General features: G+C 53.3%; 2 long non-coding RNA genes across 2 annotated transcripts; both read right to left on the reverse strand.

Moving 5' to 3' along the window:
- Positions 1-5,140: 5,140 nt before the first annotated feature.
- Positions 5,141-8,258, reverse strand: LOC122234655. The gene is made up of 2 exons (XR_006212541.1): positions 8,142-8,258; positions 5,141-5,653 (listed from the first exon to the last, which is right to left on the reverse strand). It is a non-coding gene; the product is annotated as an uncharacterized LOC122234655 (long non-coding RNA).
- Positions 8,259-13,840: 5,582 nt separating this feature from the next.
- Positions 13,841-16,967, reverse strand: LOC122234656. The gene is made up of 2 exons (XR_006212542.1): positions 16,851-16,967; positions 13,841-14,353 (listed from the first exon to the last, which is right to left on the reverse strand). It is a non-coding gene; the product is annotated as an uncharacterized LOC122234656 (long non-coding RNA).
- Positions 16,968-21,780: the final 4,813 nt, after the last annotated feature.

A 21,780-nucleotide genomic window follows, 5' to 3' on the forward strand; every position in this document is an offset into this window, starting at 1 on the left:
CGGCTCGGAGCCTGGAGCCTGCTTCGGATTCTGGGTCGCCCTCTCTCTCCGCCCCAACCCTGCTTGTGCTCTCTTTCAAAAATGAATAAACATAAAAAAAAATTTAGGGGCGCCTGGGTGGCTCCCTGGGTTGAGCGTCCAACTTGGGCTCAGGTCATGATCTCGCAGTTTGTGAGTTTGAGCCCTGCGTCGGGCTCTGTGCACACAGCTGGAAGCCTGGAGCCTGCTTCCCATCCTGTGTCTCCCTCTCTCTCTCTCTGCCCCTTCCCCGCCCATGCTCTGTCTCTGTCTCTCAAAAATAAATAAACGTTAATAAATTTTTTTTAATTAAAAAAAACAGTGGCTTCTTCTTTTTTTGCAATAATTTTTTGATGTTTATTTTTCTTGTTTGAGAGTGAAAATGGGGGAGGAGCAGAGAGAGAGAGAGGGAGAAAGAGGACCTGAAGGAGGTTCTGCGCTGACGCAGGCGGGGCTTGAACTCCAGAGCTGAGAGGTCACGAGCCACAAGATCACAAGGCACAAGATCACAACCCGAGCCAAAGTCAGATGCTTACACTGACCGAGCCCAAGGCACCCCAAAACAGTGCTCACTTCTTACCAGGGTAGACATTGGTGGGTTTGGAGGCTCCGGCCAAAGGAAGACATAGACGTACATTTGTCTATATGGGAGGAGAGTATTCTCCAACCGCTTTGTTTGGGTGGAGGCCCACTCCATGTGGTCTGATTTACAAGTAACAGCATAAATCGGCTGAAGTAAAATTAACAACAAGGAATATGTTGCCTCCAGAACCCCCAAAATACGGAAAGATTTGAGACTTGTATGTCCTCAACAAACGTGTCCAACAAATGTCCTCACGGTAGGATGTCATACCTGTGCTCTCGGAGAAAGATGGGTAAGTTAAGATCCTGCCTGCAAAGATGACATGTGATAGCAGAAGGGTTCGGGTGGCCTGTGCATAACAGGGTAAAACATGTCCCCTTCAAGCTCAAGGGAAAGGTGGCTGAGAGGACATTGAAATGGGCGCTGAACAGAACCTATTAGCCAAATCTATAAGAAAGAGCAAAATATGTACCGTCTTTAAATTTGTTGGGATCCCAGGTGTTTTAAGGGTAGCAGGGTTTATACGGCTACTTATGGGGCACCTGGCTGGCTCGGTCGGTCGAGCGTCCCACTTCGGCTCGGGTCACAATCTCGCGGTCCGTGAGTTCGAGCCCCGCGACAGACCCTGTGCTGACGGCTCAGAGCCTGGAGCCTGTTTCGGATTCTGTGTCTCCCTCTCTCTGACCCTCCCCTGTTCATGTTCAGTCTCTCTCTTTCTCAAAAATCAATAAACGTAAAAAAAAAAAAAAAAAAAAAAAAAAAAGGAAATTAAAAAAAAATGAAATAAAATCTGAAAACGTCTGAATTCCAAAACTCATCTGGCCCCTAGGGTTTTGGAAAAAGGACCGTGGGCCTGCTGTACTTTTCACATCCATGTTTAAGAAAATAGACACACACGGCAGGTAGGAGCGTAATAATATTTGTACGTGGATTTATACTTGGATTGATTACGAGGGCATCTGCCTACATTGGAGACACAGAAACAGAATGATAAAGGCCAGACATCGCCAGTCCGACAAGACTGCGTGGTGTGCATACTGACTCTGGGACCCTATACCATAAACCCATGTCCAATCTCAGGGGCAGGGGCCTGCCGTGGACACACTGGGAACCACGACCACAGACATCATTTCCTCTTAGAATAACATGCTGCCTTCACGTGTAAAACCAATGCCATAAGGCCACACATGACCACATCTGTTTAGGGTTCATTTTGGTTCAGTGAACCATGGGCTTTCTTCACGCACCTATAAACAACCCTGTTTGATTTCACAGGAGGTAAAGTGGATGACCAGGCCACGGAAGCTCGGATTCAGAAGTCGTGGGGAGAAAACATTCCTTTCCTCCTCTGCTCTATGCAGAGGCTGGACGGGATCCACTCAGACCGGAGCGAACCAAGCACAGCCACCTCCCCTGGAAAAGGCGGAGGAAGTCGGGGTGTGGAATAGGTGAGGGGTGGAGAATGTTACCGCTGATAGAGAGAGGACACGGTGTGCGGTTTGCGACGCCGAATACAGAAAGGGCCGTCTCGCGGAAGAGAGACGCAGGCATCGTGGCACCAGAGGACTCCCCTGGGACTCACGGGCAGAGATGCCTTTGACTCACGTTGCCCCTAACGCAATGGGCTACCTCGCGAGGCAGAGACTCACTCCGCTGCTCCTGGAGAAGGTCGTTGAGAGATCCATGAGCAGGGAGGGGTCCGCAAGGAATGTACCACAGCAGGACAAGCCAGGTAGGGACCCGGGCACACTGGACGGTCGATGCCCCACCCGGACGGGACAGCACCTACGCAGCTGCAGCTACGACGACGTGTACCTGCGCGAGGGCGCGATGCCAGGCTTCGCTAGGTCTTGCAAGATTGGAGAAGCAGCAGGAAGTCCAGGTTTCCACGTGAAAACTCCCAAGTGTTCAATATGGGCCGGGCCAATGATTGTCAGAAATGCTTCCACACGTAAGAAACCGACCAAATGGAACGCACCTTCACCCTGCAGGCAAACATCACGGATCTTTGGTTTTCACGATTCACGTATCCAGAATCTCAAAGGACTCAACCAGGCTTTCCCAACCTCACCACTCTTGACATTTGGGACCAGATAGTTCTGTGCGGCGAGGCTGTCCTGGGCGGTGTAGGCTGGTCAGCAGCATCCCTGGCCTGTGTCGCCAGATGCCAGGAGCACCCCACACCCGAGCCAAGTCACGACAAAAACAAAAAAGTCTCCGGCCATTGCCAAATGTCCCCCAGGGGGCCATCCCTGGCGGGAGCCGCTGGACTAAAGCAACATCCAACTCTCAGCTTCCAGGATTTTGTGGAAGCGTCGTCACACAGAATTCTAACACGGGGTTTCTGAAAGAAAGAGTTGCCTGCGTGAAGTAAGGACTCCTATCTGCTTTGGAAGCAGAACCCTGGTTTCTGATGAACGGCAGTGCTCTTCTTAACTAGCCCGATGACCTCTTTGAGTCCTCGCTTCCTCATCATTAAACCAGGAGTAAATAACATCACCTCTGGGAGTTGCTGTGGAGAAGGCAGCGAGAGACTTGACTCAAAAGCATCTAGCCCAGCAAGTCAGCAAGCACCAAAGACATTTCATCCACACGAACCCTTCCCTGGCGGGCAGCCGGCCCAGTGTCTACAGTCGGAAACACACGGGGTCCGGAGTCACACCCCGGCCCCAAGTCCTGCCTCGGCCACTCGCTGGCCGGGCAGACAACGGCAGGTCATTTTTCTTCTCTCTAAACCAGAAATGATAACAAGCACCAGTAGGTGAGACCAGGCCAGGTGGTTCGGTACAGCGCTTGGTAAACCAAACCAGGAGACAAGTAGTGATGATTACTACTCTCGGATCTCTGAAACGTTTCTGTAAAGGACAGGACAAGCTCGTCGACACATCCAAGAACTCAGAAGGTAGTCATAGGAGGGTGGGGTGCAGGAGGAAAAAGAGAAAAATCACCACAGGAATCTCCACCTCCCCAACCTGTTACACCAGCAACTGCCCTCTGGTGACCCACAGACCAACTCTGGCCACAGACGTATTTTGTTTAGTCCCGCTCAGGGTCCTGGTGGTTGTTTTCAATTGGCATTAAATGCCACCTAATCTTCATGAAAATCCAGACTTGAGGCCTTTCTCAACAACTCCAAAGGTCGGGCCCGACAGCGGGCCCAGATTCTCACGCGGCCCTTTGGTAAGACAGGCACCGTCGGGTCCCCCACGGCCCTCACCTGGTCTAAGTCGCTCTTGTTTTCTTCTTCTTAGCCTGGCCCCCTGAGGCTTGGAGTTTGCGACCGTGACTTACCTAAAGGCTGCTACTACTACCTAGGAGAACATTCAGGCCTCCAGGGAGAGCTTCCATCTTGGCAGAAACCGACACCCAAAGAGACACTCCCTCCCAGAGCCTCGCCCACGTAGTCAAGTCTGCTATCAGGCCCCCAGATTGCTGTCCTCCTGGACTCATCGACCTCACAACCAAACGCTCAGGTTCCTCACCTTGATGCACCCCTTCCTCCACACCCTCCACGCCAACGACCATCCGCAGCTACTGGATTCTCTGCGCCACGGATTTCCAAAAAGCTCTTTCTTTCTGTTTAGCAGGACTAGAAAAGACCACACTTCCTGCCTCCTGCTGGGAAGAACACCCCGGTTATCTTGTGGGGGAGGGGGCTCAGCACTCTCCCATTCTAGGCCCCTGTGGCTTGGGTGGGGCTGACTCCATTTCCATGTCCAGGCAAAGGCCACTGACCCCATCAGATACCTTCAGAGTCAATCCTGGGGCTCTGGCCACAGTGAAAGGTATTCTTTGTCCCTCTGGGACTTGAACTGAAGATGTTGGAAGCCGGGGGGTGGAGGGGTGGGGTGGGGGGGCGATTCCTCCTTGTAGACACAGGTTACCTAAAGAGTGGAACCCCTGGATCTAGCCCTGGCTGCAACTATATTGCTTTTGGACTCTTTTCCTCACATAGGAGCCAATCAAATTCGCAGCTTGGCTTATAACAATTCCAGTTGGTTTGGTTTTGTGTGTTTTTTTCTTTTTTCGTCATTGAGACAGAGAGCGGGGAAGGGGCAGAGACAGAGAAGATCCCAAGCAGGCTCCGCACCATTGGCACAGAGCTTGATCCCAGGAACTGTGAGATCATGACCTGAGCTGAAATCAAGAGCCAGATACTCACCCAACTGAGCCACCCAGGCGCCCCTCGAGTTGGGTTTACTGACAATCCAAAGAGACCTACGGGGCACCTGGGTGGCTCACTGGGTCAAGTGTCAGACTTCGGCTCCGGTCACGATCTCTCGTTTCGTGGGTTTGAGGCCCGCGTCAGGCTCTGTGCTGACAGCTCGGAGCCTGGAGCCTGCTTCGGATTCTGTGTTTCCCTCTCTCTCTGCCTCTCCCCCGCTCATGTTCTGTCTACCCTTTCTCTCAAAAATAAATATTTACAAAGAAAAAATTTTCTTTAATAAAAAAAAAAAAAGGGGACCTACTCAATATAACAGAATTTTGAAAGAAGTGTTGAAAGATAGAGGGGAAAGGCTCTCGTCAAATTTTCTCCTGTTTGTTTTGTTGTGTTGTGTTGTGTTACCTCTCTCCTTCCAGTAAGAGTAGAGTTTCACTTAGTGTGTCAGCCATCCCTGTATAAGGACTTACCTCATGGTGTATAATCATTTTTGCTTGCCTATCTCTTCCACAAGTCTGTGGAGCCCCTTCAGGGCAGAAGCCGGATTTGTATTCACTTGGATTCTTTTCTACTTTCCACAACGGCACATAATTTGGGCTCAAGAAGGGTCTCTTGAACGGATGAATCAAGCATCCTAATTCTCTTCTTTGGGATGCCCCACTCAAGAGACCACTGCATCATCCTTGCGCCTGTGATACACAAACCATCCTCCGAAACAGACTCATGCACCCATTGTCCACAAACTGCATCATGAGAACTCACTTCTTCTAGCCATTACGAATTCTCCCACATGTCCATCCCACAGAACCTCACTGTGGGGTGACTCACGAGGTCCTCATTGTCGGGAAGAGAATACTTCCTCGCAGGACACCACTCAGAACTCTATGCATCTGTAACAGACACAACGGGCGAGCCACTCACACACAGAATATCACTCCTGGCTGCGGCGGGGGGGCGGGGGGACGGGGGGAGGTAACTTCTCTGCTTTCTCGCTTTCCTCTTGACCCAAATACCCCCCAAATCCCAATCCTGATGCCTACGCCACTAACACACAATTACAATTCTAGGCTCTCTCTTGCCTCCCTTTTTCCTCCCTAGTCCTTCAAAACTCTTGACGTGGAAAAAATACAAACTTATCGAGGGACTCAACAGCAGTAAAGCCAAAGCTTCCCCAGGAAACTGTTTTGACTTTGGGAGCAGAAATTGCCACACCCCTAACACCTCTGTAACAGCTGCTGCTTCCACTGGCATCTAGCAAGAAAGATTTTCAAACAGAGTCAAAGGTCAGGGCCATTATGACAATGCTAGCACGAATCACTATTTACTCTATCCAGCTTTCATTTTCCCTTCTTGGGCTCACACCACCGGAGCGAGCTGGTAAGAACTAGATGTGTGCTAGATTGACAAATGTTTATGGAGAATCGACCATATGACAGGAGCCACAGCAGAGCTGGCCAAGGAAACAGAAAGACGGCAAGGACTCTCAAGGCGTTCAGTCTAATGGAGAATACTAACAACTAAACAGGAGTTGCATTATAGAAAAACAGGTGCTATGCGGACGTATGTAAGTGGCCAGGAGAGGGACTCCCAACACGTTGGAGCATCACAGAAGGTCTTTTAGAGGCAGTGACCTTTACCTGGACACCTAAAGAATGAGTAGGAGGCAGGTCTAGGGCAGGTGAGGTGAAAGGAGCTTTGGAGAATTCCAGGTAGAGGCTAACAGGGAAGAAGGCTCGGCGGCCTCTGGCAACCGAAAGGAGGCACATATGGCTGTAATTCGGCAGCGTGAAGGGAGAACCTGCTACACAGAGGAAGCCGGAGCCAAAGAGACCCTGAGTGGCTTGATAGCTTGAAAAGTCTCAGAACTTTGTGCAAAAGAGCAAACACCCCTTTCCTCATGAGATGTACAAACTGGCCAGAACGACAATGTGACACGTGTCTTGAGAGTCACTAAATACTGATTTCACAATGCATGTTACTGAGAATCCGGGGGGGTGGGGGGCAGAAAACTCCTAAGGAGTGATCTTGTAACTCATTCACAGATGCCTGCTTGAAGCTTTGGGCCCCACGACTATTCCGTCTGCCTTCCCCTTGGCACTCCCTATTCCTATCATTTTCCTACAAATGACAGGAAGGTAGGCACTGCTAGGCTGTAGGGATAGGGATCCACTCTGGAAACAGGATAAGTGCACACGGAGATAATAGGGTGGGGGTAGCAACGAAATTGAACAAAACTAAGCAAAAAGTTGGGGGGGAGGAACGAAAGTGTAAAAGGCAAATATAGAAAGCTCAAGGGGAAGTAAAAGTATTTTCAGACACACACAGAAAAGAAGTGTCCCCACGTGCTCCGGCTAAACCAAACGCCCCCTTTTACTCAACTGTTGAAAACAAAGAAGAAGAAAAAGCAATGAAAAAGTCACACTTTCATACCCCTTCTCGGAATAAGCAGTCAACGGGTACAGGACAGCTCACTGCCCTGAAAGACCTTGAAAGATTTACCCCAGAGAACACAGCACACGATAATCAACCTCCAGAGGCTCTCAAAACCACTACAAACTCCGGTCTCTTCTGTCATTTCATAATCGATCGTTTCCTGTCAAGCATTAAAGCGATACCAGACAAACCTGGAGAAGGATTTGCTCCCCAATCCAAAGTGAGAAAAGCTGTTTTGAAAGCCCCCCCTCTTTTTGTTTTTCCATTTGCCCAAGGCGTTCCCACAATTCTTTCCTCCCGGTTCCAAATGTCTACAGGTCAAGAACTTGAGCAGTCCGGTCCATTAGGGGCCACGGTTTGGAGACGGCACACCCTCCAAAGTCCCTCCAAGGGAGTCCTGAGTCTCCCTAAGCGGCTCTCTTGGGCTCTGATCGCCCCTTACTTATTGACTGCCATCAGGCACTTGGAGGTGGACGGCCGGTCGGCAGCGGCCAGGCGACCCGGAAAGGCTGAGAATGCCGCCCCCCAGAGCACCATGCCCGCCCGGCCTCAGGTACACCAGTTAGCCGAGTTTTCGCCCAAGGCAAAGCCCCGGGAGAGGGGGGCAGGCCCGGGGAAAGCATGGGTCCAGACCCCAGAGGACGATGCTCAGCGGGGCCGGGACAATGGGCGGTGGGGACCCGAGCGGGGGGGGGGGGGGGGGGGCGTCCCGGGAGGCCGGCCCGCCCCGCTGTTCCTGGGGGCTCGGGCGGCGGCCCCGAGATGGCCGCCTGGCCGCTGCGTGGCGCAGCCCTCGTCCCTGGCCCGCCGCGGACCCGGCGCGGAGCGGGCGGCCGGGCGGCCGGGGCCCCCGCGGGGCAGCGGGCCCGCCCCGGCCCGGGCCACGACCCCGACCCCCGGTCCCCGGCCCGCGCGCTCCCGGCGGGCCCGGCACGGCTGACTCACCTGCCCACGGTCTGGTTGGCGAGCTGCTTCATGCGGTTCAAGGGCAGCGGCAGCGGCGGCCCGCGGGGCTCGGGCCGAGGCGGCGGCGGCGGCGGCTGCGCCGGCTGCGACTGCTACTGCGGCTGCTGTGGCGACTGAGCGGCGGCTGCGGCTGCTATTGTGGCTGCGGCGGCGGCGGCGGCGGCGGCGGTTGGGCCGACTGCGGCTGCTACTGCGTCGGCTGCGGCTGCTACTGCGGCTGCGGCGACTGAGCGGCGGCGGCGGCGGCGGCCAAGGCGGCTGTGGCGGCTGCTGCTCCCGGACCGGCGCCACGCCCTCGCCGCGTCACTTCCAGCGGCCCCGCCCGCCGGAGGCCGCGCGGGGCCAGACGAGCGCCAGGCTCGCCGCTTGGCCCCCGCCCCCCAACCCGGGCCGCTCCGAGGAGCGCGCGGAGCCCCGCGTCCCGACGCCTCCTAGGATCCCGACTCCCGGCCCCGGCTAGGCCGCGCACCGTTGGGAGGGGGCGGCGGTTCGGGATCTCGCGGTTCCTGAGTTTTAGCTCCGCACTGGGCTCTGTGCTGACGGCTCGGAGCCTGGAGCCTGCTTCGGATTCTGGGTCGCCCTCTCTCTCCGCCCCAACCCTGCTTGTGCTCTCTTTCAAAAATGAATAAACATAAAAAAAAATTTAGGGGCGCCTGGGTGGCTCCCTGGGTTGAGCGTCCAACTTGGGCTCAGGTCATGATCTCGCAGTTTGTGAGTTTGAGCCCTGCGTCGGGCTCTGTGCACACAGCTGGAAGCCTGGAGCCTGCTTCCCATCCTGTGTCTCCCTCTCTCTCTCTCTGCCCCTTCCCCGCCCATGCTCTGTCTCTGTCTCTCAAAAATAAATAAACGTTAATAAATTTTTTTTAATTAAAAAAAACAGTGGCTTCTTCTTTTTTTGCAATAATTTTTTGATGTTTATTTTTCTTGTTTGAGAGTGAAAATGGGGGAGGAGCAGAGAGAGAGAGAGGGAGAAAGAGGACCTGAAGGAGGTTCTGCGCTGACGCAGGCGGGGCTTGAACTCCAGAGCTGAGAGGTCACGAGCCACAAGATCACAAGGCACAAGATCACAACCCGAGCCAAAGTCAGATGCTTACACTGACCGAGCCCAAGGCACCCCAAAACAGTGCTCACTTCTTACCAGGGTAGACATTGGTGGGTTTGGAGGCTCCGGCCAAAGGAAGACATAGACGTACATTTGTCTATATGGGAGGAGAGTATTCTCCAACCGCTTTGTTTGGGTGGAGGCCCACTCCATGTGGTCTGATTTACAAGTAACAGCATAAATCGGCTGAAGTAAAATTAACAACAAGGAATATGTTGCCTCCAGAACCCCCAAAATACGGAAAGATTTGAGACTTGTATGTCCTCAACAAACGTGTCCAACAAATGTCCTCACGGTAGGATGTCATACCTGTGCTCTCGGAGAAAGATGGGTAAGTTAAGATCCTGCCTGCAAAGATGACATGTGATAGCAGAAGGGTTCGGGTGGCCTGTGCATAACAGGGTAAAACATGTCCCCTTCAAGCTCAAGGGAAAGGTGGCTGAGAGGACATTGAAATGGGCGCTGAACAGAACCTATTAGCCAAATCTATAAGAAAGAGCAAAATATGTACCGTCTTTAAATTTGTTGGGATCCCAGGTGTTTTAAGGGTAGCAGGGTTTATACGGCTACTTATGGGGCACCTGGCTGGCTCGGTCGGTCGAGCGTCCCACTTCGGCTCGGGTCACAATCTCGCGGTCCGTGAGTTCGAGCCCCGCGACAGACCCTGTGCTGACGGCTCAGAGCCTGGAGCCTGTTTCGGATTCTGTGTCTCCCTCTCTCTGACCCTCCCCTGTTCATGTTCAGTCTCTCTCTTTCTCAAAAATCAATAAACGTAAAAAAAAAAAAAAAAAAAAAAAAAAGGAAATTAAAAAAAAATGAAATAAAATCTGAAAACGTCTGAATTCCAAAACTCATCTGGCCCCTAGGGTTTTGGAAAAAGGACCGTGGGCCTGCTGTACTTTTCACATCCATGTTTAAGAAAATAGACACACACGGCAGGTAGGAGCGTAATAATATTTGTACGTGGATTTATACTTGGATTGATTACGAGGGCATCTGCCTACATTGGAGACACAGAAACAGAATGATAAAGGCCAGACATCGCCAGTCCGACAAGACTGCGTGGTGTGCATACTGACTCTGGGACCCTATACCATAAACCCATGTCCAATCTCAGGGGCAGGGGCCTGCCGTGGACACACTGGGAACCACGACCACAGACATCATTTCCTCTTAGAATAACATGCTGCCTTCACGTGTAAAACCAATGCCATAAGGCCACACATGACCACATCTGTTTAGGGTTCATTTTGGTTCAGTGAACCATGGGCTTTCTTCACGCACCTATAAACAACCCTGTTTGATTTCACAGGAGGTAAAGTGGATGACCAGGCCACGGAAGCTCGGATTCAGAAGTCGTGGGGAGAAAACATTCCTTTCCTCCTCTGCTCTATGCAGAGGCTGGACGGGATCCACTCAGACCGGAGCGAACCAAGCACAGCCACCTCCCCTGGAAAAGGCGGAGGAAGTCGGGGTGTGGAATAGGTGAGGGGTGGAGAATGTTACCGCTGATAGAGAGAGGACACGGTGTGCGGTTTGCGACGCCGAATACAGAAAGGGCCGTCTCGCGGAAGAGAGACGCAGGCATCGTGGCACCAGAGGACTCCCCTGGGACTCACGGGCAGAGATGCCTTTGACTCACGTTGCCCCTAACGCAATGGGCTACCTCGCGAGGCAGAGACTCACTCCGCTGCTCCTGGAGAAGGTCGTTGAGAGATCCATGAGCAGGGAGGGGTCCGCAAGGAATGTACCACAGCAGGACAAGCCAGGTAGGGACCCGGGCACACTGGACGGTCGATGCCCCACCCGGACGGGACAGCACCTACGCAGCTGCAGCTACGACGACGTGTACCTGCGCGAGGGCGCGATGCCAGGCTTCGCTAGGTCTTGCAAGATTGGAGAAGCAGCAGGAAGTCCAGGTTTCCACGTGAAAACTCCCAAGTGTTCAATATGGGCCGGGCCAATGATTGTCAGAAATGCTTCCACACGTAAGAAACCGACCAAATGGAACGCACCTTCACCCTGCAGGCAAACATCACGGATCTTTGGTTTTCACGATTCACGTATCCAGAATCTCAAAGGACTCAACCAGGCTTTCCCAACCTCACCACTCTTGACATTTGGGACCAGATAGTTCTGTGCGGCGAGGCTGTCCTGGGCGGTGTAGGCTGGTCAGCAGCATCCCTGGCCTGTGTCGCCAGATGCCAGGAGCACCCCACACCCGAGCCAAGTCACGACAAAAACAAAAAAGTCTCCGGCCATTGCCAAATGTCCCCCAGGGGGCCATCCCTGGCGGGAGCCGCTGGACTAAAGCAACATCCAACTCTCAGCTTCCAGGATTTTGTGGAAGCGTCGTCACACAGAATTCTAACACGGGGTTTCTGAAAGAAAGAGTTGCCTGCGTGAAGTAAGGACTCCTATCTGCTTTGGAAGCAGAACCCTGGTTTCTGATGAACGGCAGTGCTCTTCTTAACTAGCCCGATGACCTCTTTGAGTCCTCGCTTCCTCATCATTAAACCAGGAGTAAATAACATCACCTCTGGGAGTTGCTGTGGAGAAGGCAGCGAGAGACTTGACTCAAAAGCATCTAGCCCAGCAAGTCAGCAAGCACCAAAGACATTTCATCCACACGAACCCTTCCCTGGCGGGCAGCCGGCCCAGTGTCTACAGTCGGAAACACACGGGGTCCGGAGTCACACCCCGGCCCCAAGTCCTGCCTCGGCCACTCGCTGGCCGGGCAGACAACGGCAGGTCATTTTTCTTCTCTCTAAACCAGAAATGATAACAAGCACCAGTAGGTGAGACCAGGCCAGGTGGTTCGGTACAGCGCTTGGTAAACCAAACCAGGAGACAAGTAGTGATGATTACTACTCTCGGATCTCTGAAACGTTTCTGTAAAGGACAGGACAAGCTCGTCGACACATCCAAGAACTCAGAAGGTAGTCATAGGAGGGTGGGGTGCAGGAGGAAAAAGAGAAAAATCACCACAGGAATCTCCACCTCCCCAACCTGTTACACCAGCAACTGCCCTCTGGTGACCCACAGACCAACTCTGGCCACAGACGTATTTTGTTTAGTCCCGCTCAGGGTCCTGGTGGTTGTTTTCAATTGGCATTAAATGCCACCTAATCTTCATGAAAATCCAGACTTGAGGCCTTTCTCAACAACTCCAAAGGTCGGGCCCGACAGCGGGCCCAGATTCTCACGCGGCCCTTTGGTAAGACAGGCACCGTCGGGTCCCCCACGGCCCTCACCTGGTCTAAGTCGCTCTTGTTTTCTTCTTCTTAGCCTGGCCCCCTGAGGCTTGGAGTTTGCGACCGTGACTTACCTAAAGGCTGCTACTACTACCTAGGAGAACATTCAGGCCTCCAGGGAGAGCTTCCATCTTGGCAGAAACCGACACCCAAAGAGACACTCCCTCCCAGAGCCTCGCCCACGTAGTCAAGTCTGCTATCAGGCCCCCAGATTGCTGTCCTCCTGGACTCATCGACCTCACAACCAAACGCTCAGGTTCCTCACCTTGATGCACCCCTTCCTCCACACCCTCCACGCCAACGACCATCCGCAGCTACTGGATTCTCTGCGCCACGGATTTCCAAAAAGCTCTTTCTTTCTGTTTAGCAGGACTAGAAAAGACCACACTTCCTGCCTCCTGCTGGGAAGAACACCCCGGTTATCTTGTGGGGGAGGGGGCTCAGCACTCTCCCATTCTAGGCCCCTGTGGCTTGGGTGGGGCTGACTCCATTTCCATGTCCAGGCAAAGGCCACTGACCCCATCAGATACCTTCAGAGTCAATCCTGGGGCTCTGGCCACAGTGAAAGGTATTCTTTGTCCCTCTGGGACTTGAACTGAAGATGTTGGAAGCCGGGGGGTGGAGGGGTGGGGTGGGGGGGCGATTCCTCCTTGTAGACACAGGTTACCTAAAGAGTGGAACCCCTGGATCTAGCCCTGGCTGCAACTATATTGCTTTTGGACTCTTTTCCTCACATAGGAGCCAATCAAATTCGCAGCTTGGCTTATAACAATTCCAGTTGGTTTGGTTTTGTGTGTTTTTTTCTTTTTTCGTCATTGAGACAGAGAGCGGGGAAGGGGCAGAGACAGAGAAGATCCCAAGCAGGCTCCGCACCATTGGCACAGAGCTTGATCCCAGGAACTGTGAGATCATGACCTGAGCTGAAATCAAGAGCCAGATACTCACCCAACTGAGCCACCCAGGCGCCCCTCGAGTTGGGTTTACTGACAATCCAAAGAGACCTACGGGGCACCTGGGTGGCTCACTGGGTCAAGTGTCAGACTTCGGCTCCGGTCACGATCTCTCGTTTCGTGGGTTTGAGGCCCGCGTCAGGCTCTGTGCTGACAGCTCGGAGCCTGGAGCCTGCTTCGGATTCTGTGTTTCCCTCTCTCTCTGCCTCTCCCCCGCTCATGTTCTGTCTACCCTTTCTCTCAAAAATAAATATTTACAAAGAAAAAATTTTCTTTAATAAAAAAAAAAAAAGGGGACCTACTCAATATAACAGAATTTTGAAAGAAGTGTTGAAAGATAGAGGGGAAAGGCTCTCGTCAAATTTTCTCCTGTTTGTTTTGTTGTGTTGTGTTGTGTTACCTCTCTCCTTCCAGTAAGAGTAGAGTTTCACTTAGTGTGTCAGCCATCCCTGTATAAGGACTTACCTCATGGTGTATAATCATTTTTGCTTGCCTATCTCTTCCACAAGTCTGTGGAGCCCCTTCAGGGCAGAAGCCGGATTTGTATTCACTTGGATTCTTTTCTACTTTCCACAACGGCACATAATTTGGGCTCAAGAAGGGTCTCTTGAACGGATGAATCAAGCATCCTAATTCTCTTCTTTGGGATGCCCCACTCAAGAGACCACTGCATCATCCTTGCGCCTGTGATACACAAACCATCCTCCGAAACAGACTCATGCACCCATTGTCCACAAACTGCATCATGAGAACTCACTTCTTCTAGCCATTACGAATTCTCCCACATGTCCATCCCACAGAACCTCACTGTGGGGTGACTCACGAGGTCCTCATTGTCGGGAAGAGAATACTTCCTCGCAGGACACCACTCAGAACTCTATGCATCTGTAACAGACACAACGGGCGAGCCACTCACACACAGAATATCACTCCTGGCTGCGGCGGGGGGGCGGGGGGACGGGGGGAGGTAACTTCTCTGCTTTCTCGCTTTCCTCTTGACCCAAATACCCCCCAAATCCCAATCCTGATGCCTACGCCACTAACACACAATTACAATTCTAGGCTCTCTCTTGCCTCCCTTTTTCCTCCCTAGTCCTTCAAAACTCTTGACGTGGAAAAAATACAAACTTATCGAGGGACTCAACAGCAGTAAAGCCAAAGCTTCCCCAGGAAACTGTTTTGACTTTGGGAGCAGAAATTGCCACACCCCTAACACCTCTGTAACAGCTGCTGCTTCCACTGGCATCTAGCAAGAAAGATTTTCAAACAGAGTCAAAGGTCAGGGCCATTATGACAATGCTAGCACGAATCACTATTTACTCTATCCAGCTTTCATTTTCCCTTCTTGGGCTCACACCACCGGAGCGAGCTGGTAAGAACTAGATGTGTGCTAGATTGACAAATGTTTATGGAGAATCGACCATATGACAGGAGCCACAGCAGAGCTGGCCAAGGAAACAGAAAGACGGCAAGGACTCTCAAGGCGTTCAGTCTAATGGAGAATACTAACAACTAAACAGGAGTTGCATTATAGAAAAACAGGTGCTATGCGGACGTATGTAAGTGGCCAGGAGAGGGACTCCCAACACGTTGGAGCATCACAGAAGGTCTTTTAGAGGCAGTGACCTTTACCTGGACACCTAAAGAATGAGTAGGAGGCAGGTCTAGGGCAGGTGAGGTGAAAGGAGCTTTGGAGAATTCCAGGTAGAGGCTAACAGGGAAGAAGGCTCGGCGGCCTCTGGCAACCGAAAGGAGGCACATATGGCTGTAATTCGGCAGCGTGAAGGGAGAACCTGCTACACAGAGGAAGCCGGAGCCAAAGAGACCCTGAGTGGCTTGATAGCTTGAAAAGTCTCAGAACTTTGTGCAAAAGAGCAAACACCCCTTTCCTCATGAGATGTACAAACTGGCCAGAACGACAATGTGACACGTGTCTTGAGAGTCACTAAATACTGATTTCACAATGCATGTTACTGAGAATCCGGGGGGGTGGGGGGCAGAAAACTCCTAAGGAGTGATCTTGTAACTCATTCACAGATGCCTGCTTGAAGCTTTGGGCCCCACGACTATTCCGTCTGCCTTCCCCTTGGCACTCCCTATTCCTATCATTTTCCTACAAATGACAGGAAGGTAGGCACTGCTAGGCTGTAGGGATAGGGATCCACTCTGGAAACAGGATAAGTGCACACGGAGATAATAGGGTGGGGGTAGCAACGAAATTGAACAAAACTAAGCAAAAAGTTGGGGGGGAGGAACGAAAGTGTAAAAGGCAAATATAGAAAGCTCAAGGGGAAGTAAAAGTATTTTCAGACACACACAGAAAAGAAGTGTCCCCACGTGCTCCGGCTAAACCAAACGCCCCCTTTTACTCAACTGTTGAAAACAAAGAAGAAGAAAAAGCAATGAAAAAGTCACACTTTCATACCCCTTCTCGGAATAAGCAGTCAACGGGTACAGGACAGCTCACTGCCCTGAAAGACCTTGAAAGATTTACCCCAGAGAACACAGCACACGATAATCAACCTCCAGAGGCTCTCAAAACCACTACAAACTCCGGTCTCTTCTGTCATTTCATAATCGATCGTTTCCTGTCAAGCATTAAAGCGATACCAGACAAACCTGGAGAAGGATTTGCTCCCCAATCCAAAGTGAGAAAAGCTGTTTTGAAAGCCCCCCCTCTTTTTGTTTTTCCATTTGCCCAAGGCGTTCCCACAATTCTTTCCTCCCGGTTCCAAATGTCTACAGGTCAAGAACTTGAGCAGTCCGGTCCATTAGGGGCCACGGTTTGGAGACGGCACACCCTCCAAAGTCCCTCCAAGGGAGTCCTGAGTCTCCCTAAGCGGCTCTCTTGGGCTCTGATCGCCCCTTACTTATTGACTGCCATCAGGCACTTGGAGGTGGACGGCCGGTCGGCAGCGGCCAGGCGACCCGGAAAGGCTGAGAATGCCGCCCCCCAGAGCACCATGCCCGCCCGGCCTCAGGTACACCAGTTAGCCGAGTTTTCGCCCAAGGCAAAGCCCCGGGAGAGGGGGGCAGGCCCGGGGAAAGCATGGGTCCAGACCCCAGAGGACGATGCTCAGCGGGGCCGGGACAATGGGCGGTGGGGACCCGAGCGGGGGGGGGGGGGGGGGGGGGGGGGGGGCGTCCCGGGAGGCCGGCCCGCCCCGCTGTTCCTGGGGGCTCGGGCGGCGGCCCCGAGATGGCCGCCTGGCCGCTGCGTGGCGCAGCCCTCGTCCCTGGCCCGCCGCGGACCCGGCGCGGAGCGGGCGGCCGGGCGGCCGGGGCCCCCGCGGGGCAGCGGGCCCGCCCCGGCCCGGGCCACGACCCCGACCCCCGGTCCCCGGCCCGCGCGCTCCCGGCGGGCCCGGCACGGCTGACTCACCTGCCCACGGTCTGGTTGGCGAGCTGCTTCATGCGGTTCAAGGGCAGCGGCAGCGGCGGCCCGCGGGGCTCGGGCCGAGGCGGCGGCGGCGGCGGCTGCGCCGGCTGCGACTGCTACTGCGGCTGCTGTGGCGACTGAGCGGCGGCTGCGGCTGCTATTGTGGCTGCGGCGGCGGCGGCGGCGGCGGCGGTTGGGCCGACTGCGGCTGCTACTGCGTCGGCTGCGGCTGCTACTGCGGCTGCGGCGACTGAGCGGCGGCGGCGGCGGCGGCCAAGGCGGCTGTGGCGGCTGCTGCTCCCGGACCGGCGCCACGCCCTCGCCGCGTCACTTCCAGCGGCCCCGCCCGCCGGAGGCCGCGCGGGGCCAGACGAGCGCCAGGCTCGCCGCTTGGCCCCCGCCCCCCAACCCGGGCCGCTCCGAGGAGCGCGCGGAGCCCCGCGTCCCGACGCCTCCTAGGATCCCGACTCCCGGCCCCGGCTAGGCCGCGCACCGTTGGGAGGGGGCGGCGGTTCGGGATCTCGCGGTTCCTGAGTTTTAGCTCCGCACTGGGCTCTGTGCTGACGGCTCGGAGCCTGGAGCCTGCTTCGGATTCTGGGTCGCCCTCTCTCTCCGCCCCAACCCTGCTTGTGCTCTCTTTCAAAAATGAATAAACATAAAAAAAAATTTAGGGGCGCCTGGGTGGCTCCCTGGGTTGAGCGTCCAACTTGGGCTCAGGTCATGATCTCGCAGTTTGTGAGTTTGAGCCCTGCGTCGGGCTCTGTGCACACAGCTGGAAGCCTGGAGCCTGCTTCCCATCCTGTGTCTCCCTCTCTCTCTCTCTGCCCCTTCCCCGCCCATGCTCTGTCTCTGTCTCTCAAAAATAAATAAACGTTAATAAATTTTTTTTAATTAAAAAAAACAGTGGCTTCTTCTTTTTTTGCAATAATTTTTTGATGTTTATTTTTCTTGTTTGAGAGTGAAAATGGGGGAGGAGCAGAGAGAGAGAGAGGGAGAAAGAGGACCTGAAGGAGGTTCTGCGCTGACGCAGGCGGGGCTTGAACTCCAGAGCTGAGAGGTCACGAGCCACAAGATCACAAGGCACAAGATCACAACCCGAGCCAAAGTCAGATGCTTACACTGACCGAGCCCAAGGCACCCCAAAACAGTGCTCACTTCTTACCAGGGTAGACATTGGTGGGTTTGGAGGCTCCGGCCAAAGGAAGACATAGACGTACATTTGTCTATATGGGAGGAGAGTATTCTCCAACCGCTTTGTTTGGGTGGAGGCCCACTCCATGTGGTCTGATTTACAAGTAACAGCATAAATCGGCTGAAGTAAAATTAACAACAAGGAATATGTTGCCTCCAGAACCCCCAAAATACGGAAAGATTTGAGACTTGTATGTCCTCAACAAACGTGTCCAACAAATGTCCTCACGGTAGGATGTCATACCTGTGCTCTCGGAGAAAGATGGGTAAGTTAAGATCCTGCCTGCAAAGATGACATGTGATAGCAGAAGGGTTCGGGTGGCCTGTGCATAACAGGGTAAAACATGTCCCCTTCAAGCTCAAGGGAAAGGTGGCTGAGAGGACATTGAAATGGGCGCTGAACAGAACCTATTAGCCAAATCTATAAGAAAGAGCAAAATATGTACCGTCTTTAAATTTGTTGGGATCCCAGGTGTTTTAAGGGTAGCAGGGTTTATACGGCTACTTATGGGGCACCTGGCTGGCTCGGTCGGTCGAGCGTCCCACTTCGGCTCGGGTCACAATCTCGCGGTCCGTGAGTTCGAGCCCCGCGACAGACCCTGTGCTGACGGCTCAGAGCCTGGAGCCTGTTTCGGATTCTGTGTCTCCCTCTCTCTGACCCTCCCCTGTTCATGTTCAGTCTCTCTCTTTCTCAAAAATCAATAAACGTAAAAAAAAAAAAAAAAAAAAAAAAAAAGGAAATTAAAAAAAAATGAAATAAAATCTGAAAACGTCTGAATTCCAAAACTCATCTGGCCCCTAGGGTTTTGGAAAAAGGACCGTGGGCCTGCTGTACTTTTCACATCCATGTTTAAGAAAATAGACACACACGGCAGGTAGGAGCGTAATAATATTTGTACGTGGATTTATACTTGGATTGATTACGAGGGCATCTGCCTACATTGGAGACACAGAAAAACAGAATGATAAAGGCCAGACATCGCCAGTCCGACAAGACTGCGTGGTGTGCATACTGACTCTGGGACCCTATACCATAAACCCATGTCCAATCTCAGGGGCAGGGGCCTGCCGTGGACACACTGGGAACCACGACCACAGACATCATTTCCTCTTAGAATAACATGCTGCCTTCACGTGTAAAACCAATGCCATAAGGCCACACATGACCACATCTGTTTAGGGTTCATTTTGGTTCAGTGAACCATGGGCTTTCTTCACGCACCTATAAACAACCCTGTTTGATTTCACAGGAGGTAAAGTGGATGACCAGGCCACGGAAGCTCGGATTCAGAAGTCGTGGGGAGAAAACATTCCTTTCCTCCTCTGCTCTATGCAGAGGCTGGACGGGATCCACTCAGACCGGAGCGAACCAAGCACAGCCACCTCCCCTGGAAAAGGCGGAGGAAGTCGGGGTGTGGAATAGGTGAGGGGTGGAGAATGTTACCGCTGATAGAGAGAGGACACGGTGTGCGGTTTGCGACGCCGAATACAGAAAGGGCCGTCTCGCGGAAGAGAGACGCAGGCATCGTGGCACCAGAGGACTCCCCTGGGACTCACGGGCAGAGATGCCTTTGACTCACGTTGCCCCTAACGCAATGGGCTACCTCGCGAGGCAGAGACTCACTCCGCTGCTCCTGGAGAAGGTCGTTGAGAGATCCATGAGCAGGGAGGGGTCCGCAAGGAATGTACCACAGCAGGACAAGCCAGGTAGGGACCCGGGCACACTGGACGGTCGATGCCCCACCCGGACGGGACAGCACCTACGCAGCTGCAGCTACGACGACGTGTACCTGCGCGAGGGCGCGATGCCAGGCTTCGCTAGGTCTTGCAAGATTGGAGAAGCAGCAGGAAGTCCAGGTTTCCACGTGAAAACTCCCAAGTGTTCAATATGGGCCGGGCCAATGATTGTCAGAAATGCTTCCACACGTAAGAAACCGACCAAATGGAACGCACCTTCACCCTGCAGGCAAACATCACGGATCTTTGGTTTTCACGATTCACGTATCCAGAATCTCAAAGGACTCAACCAGGCTTTCCCAACCTCACCACTCTTGACATTTGGGACCAGATAGTTCTGTGCGGCGAGGCTGTCCTGGGCGGTGTAGGCTGGTCAGCAGCATCCCTGGCCTGTGTCGCCAGATGCCAGGAGCACCCCACACCCGAGCCAAGTCACGACAAAAACAAAAAAGTCTCCGGCCATTGCCAAATGTCCCCCAGGGGGCCATCCCTGGCGGGAGCCGCTGGACTAAAGCAACATCCAACTCTCAGCTTCCAGGATTTTGTGGAAGCGTCGTCACACAGAATTCTAACACGGGGTTTCTGAAAGAAAGAGTTGCCTGCGTGAAGTAAGGACTCCTATCTGCTTTGGAAGCAGAACCCTGGTTTCTGATGAACGGCAGTGCTCTTCTTAACTAGCCCGATGACCTCTTTGAGTCCTCGCTTCCTCATCATTAAACCAGGAGTAAATAACATCACCTCTGGGAGTTGCTGTGGAGAAGGCAGCGAGAGACTTGACTCAAAAGCATCTAGCCCAGCAAGTCAGCAAGCACCAAAGACATTTCATCCACACGAACCCTTCCCTGGCGGGCAGCCGGCCCAGTGTCTACAGTCGGGAAACACACGGGGTCCGGAGTCACACCCCGGCCCCAAGTCCTGCCTCGGGCCACTCGCTGGCCGGGCAGACAACGGCAGGTCATTTTTCTTCTCTCTAAACCAGAAAATGATAACAAGCACCAGTAGGTGAGACCAGGCCAGGTGGTTCGGTACAGCGCTTGGTACAACCAAACCAGGAGACAAGTAGTGATGATTACTACTCTCGGATCTCTGAAACGTTTCTGTAAAGGAAAGGACAAGCTCGTCGACACATCCAAGAACTCAGAAGGTAGTCATAGGAGGGTGGGGTGCAGGAGGAAAAAGAGAAAAAATCACCACAGGAATCTCCACCTCCCCAACCTGCTATTTTACACAAGCAACTGCCCTCTGGTGACCCACAGACCAACTCTGGCCACAGATGTATTTTGTTTAGTCCCGCTCAGGGTCTGGTGGTTGTTTTCAATTGGCATTAAATGCCACCTAATCTTCATGAAAATCCAGACTTGAGGCCTTTCTCAACAACTCCAAAGGTCGGGCCCGACAGCGGGCCCAGATTCTCACGCGGCCCTTTGGTAAGACAGGCACCGTCGGGTCCCCCACGGCCCTCACCTGGTCTAAGTCGCTCTTGTTTTCTTCTTCTTAGCCTGGCCCCCTGAGGCTTGGAGTTTGCGACCGTGACTTACCTAAAGGCTGCTACTACTACCTAGGAGAACATTCAGGCCTCCAGGGAGAGCTTCCATCTTGGCAGAAACCGACACCCAAAGAGACACTCCCTCCCAGAGCCTCGCCCACGTAGTCAAGTCTGCTATCAGGGCCCCAGATTGCTGTCCTCCTGGACTCATCGACCTCACAACCAAACGCTCAGGTTCCTCACCTTGATGCACCCCTTCCTCAACCCACCCACCCTCCACGCCAACGACAATCCGCAAGCTACTGGATTCTCTGCGCCACGGCTTTCACTTCAAACTCTTTCTTTCAAACCCCCCAAGGAAAACTAGAAAACTCTTCCACTCCCTCCTCCCCACCATCCACATCTTCCTCCCCCCCCCTTTACACAATATTTTTATATTTTTCACTCACACACCCCCAACACTTCCCCCTATTCAATTTATTTTCATTCCACACAAACCCATACCCTTCACTTCCCATC

The sequence above is a fragment of the Panthera tigris genome, chromosome E3 (assembly GCF_018350195.1).
Source record: "Panthera tigris isolate Pti1 chromosome E3, P.tigris_Pti1_mat1.1, whole genome shotgun sequence".
NCBI classification, from domain to species: Eukaryota; Metazoa; Chordata; class Mammalia; order Carnivora; family Felidae; genus Panthera; species Panthera tigris.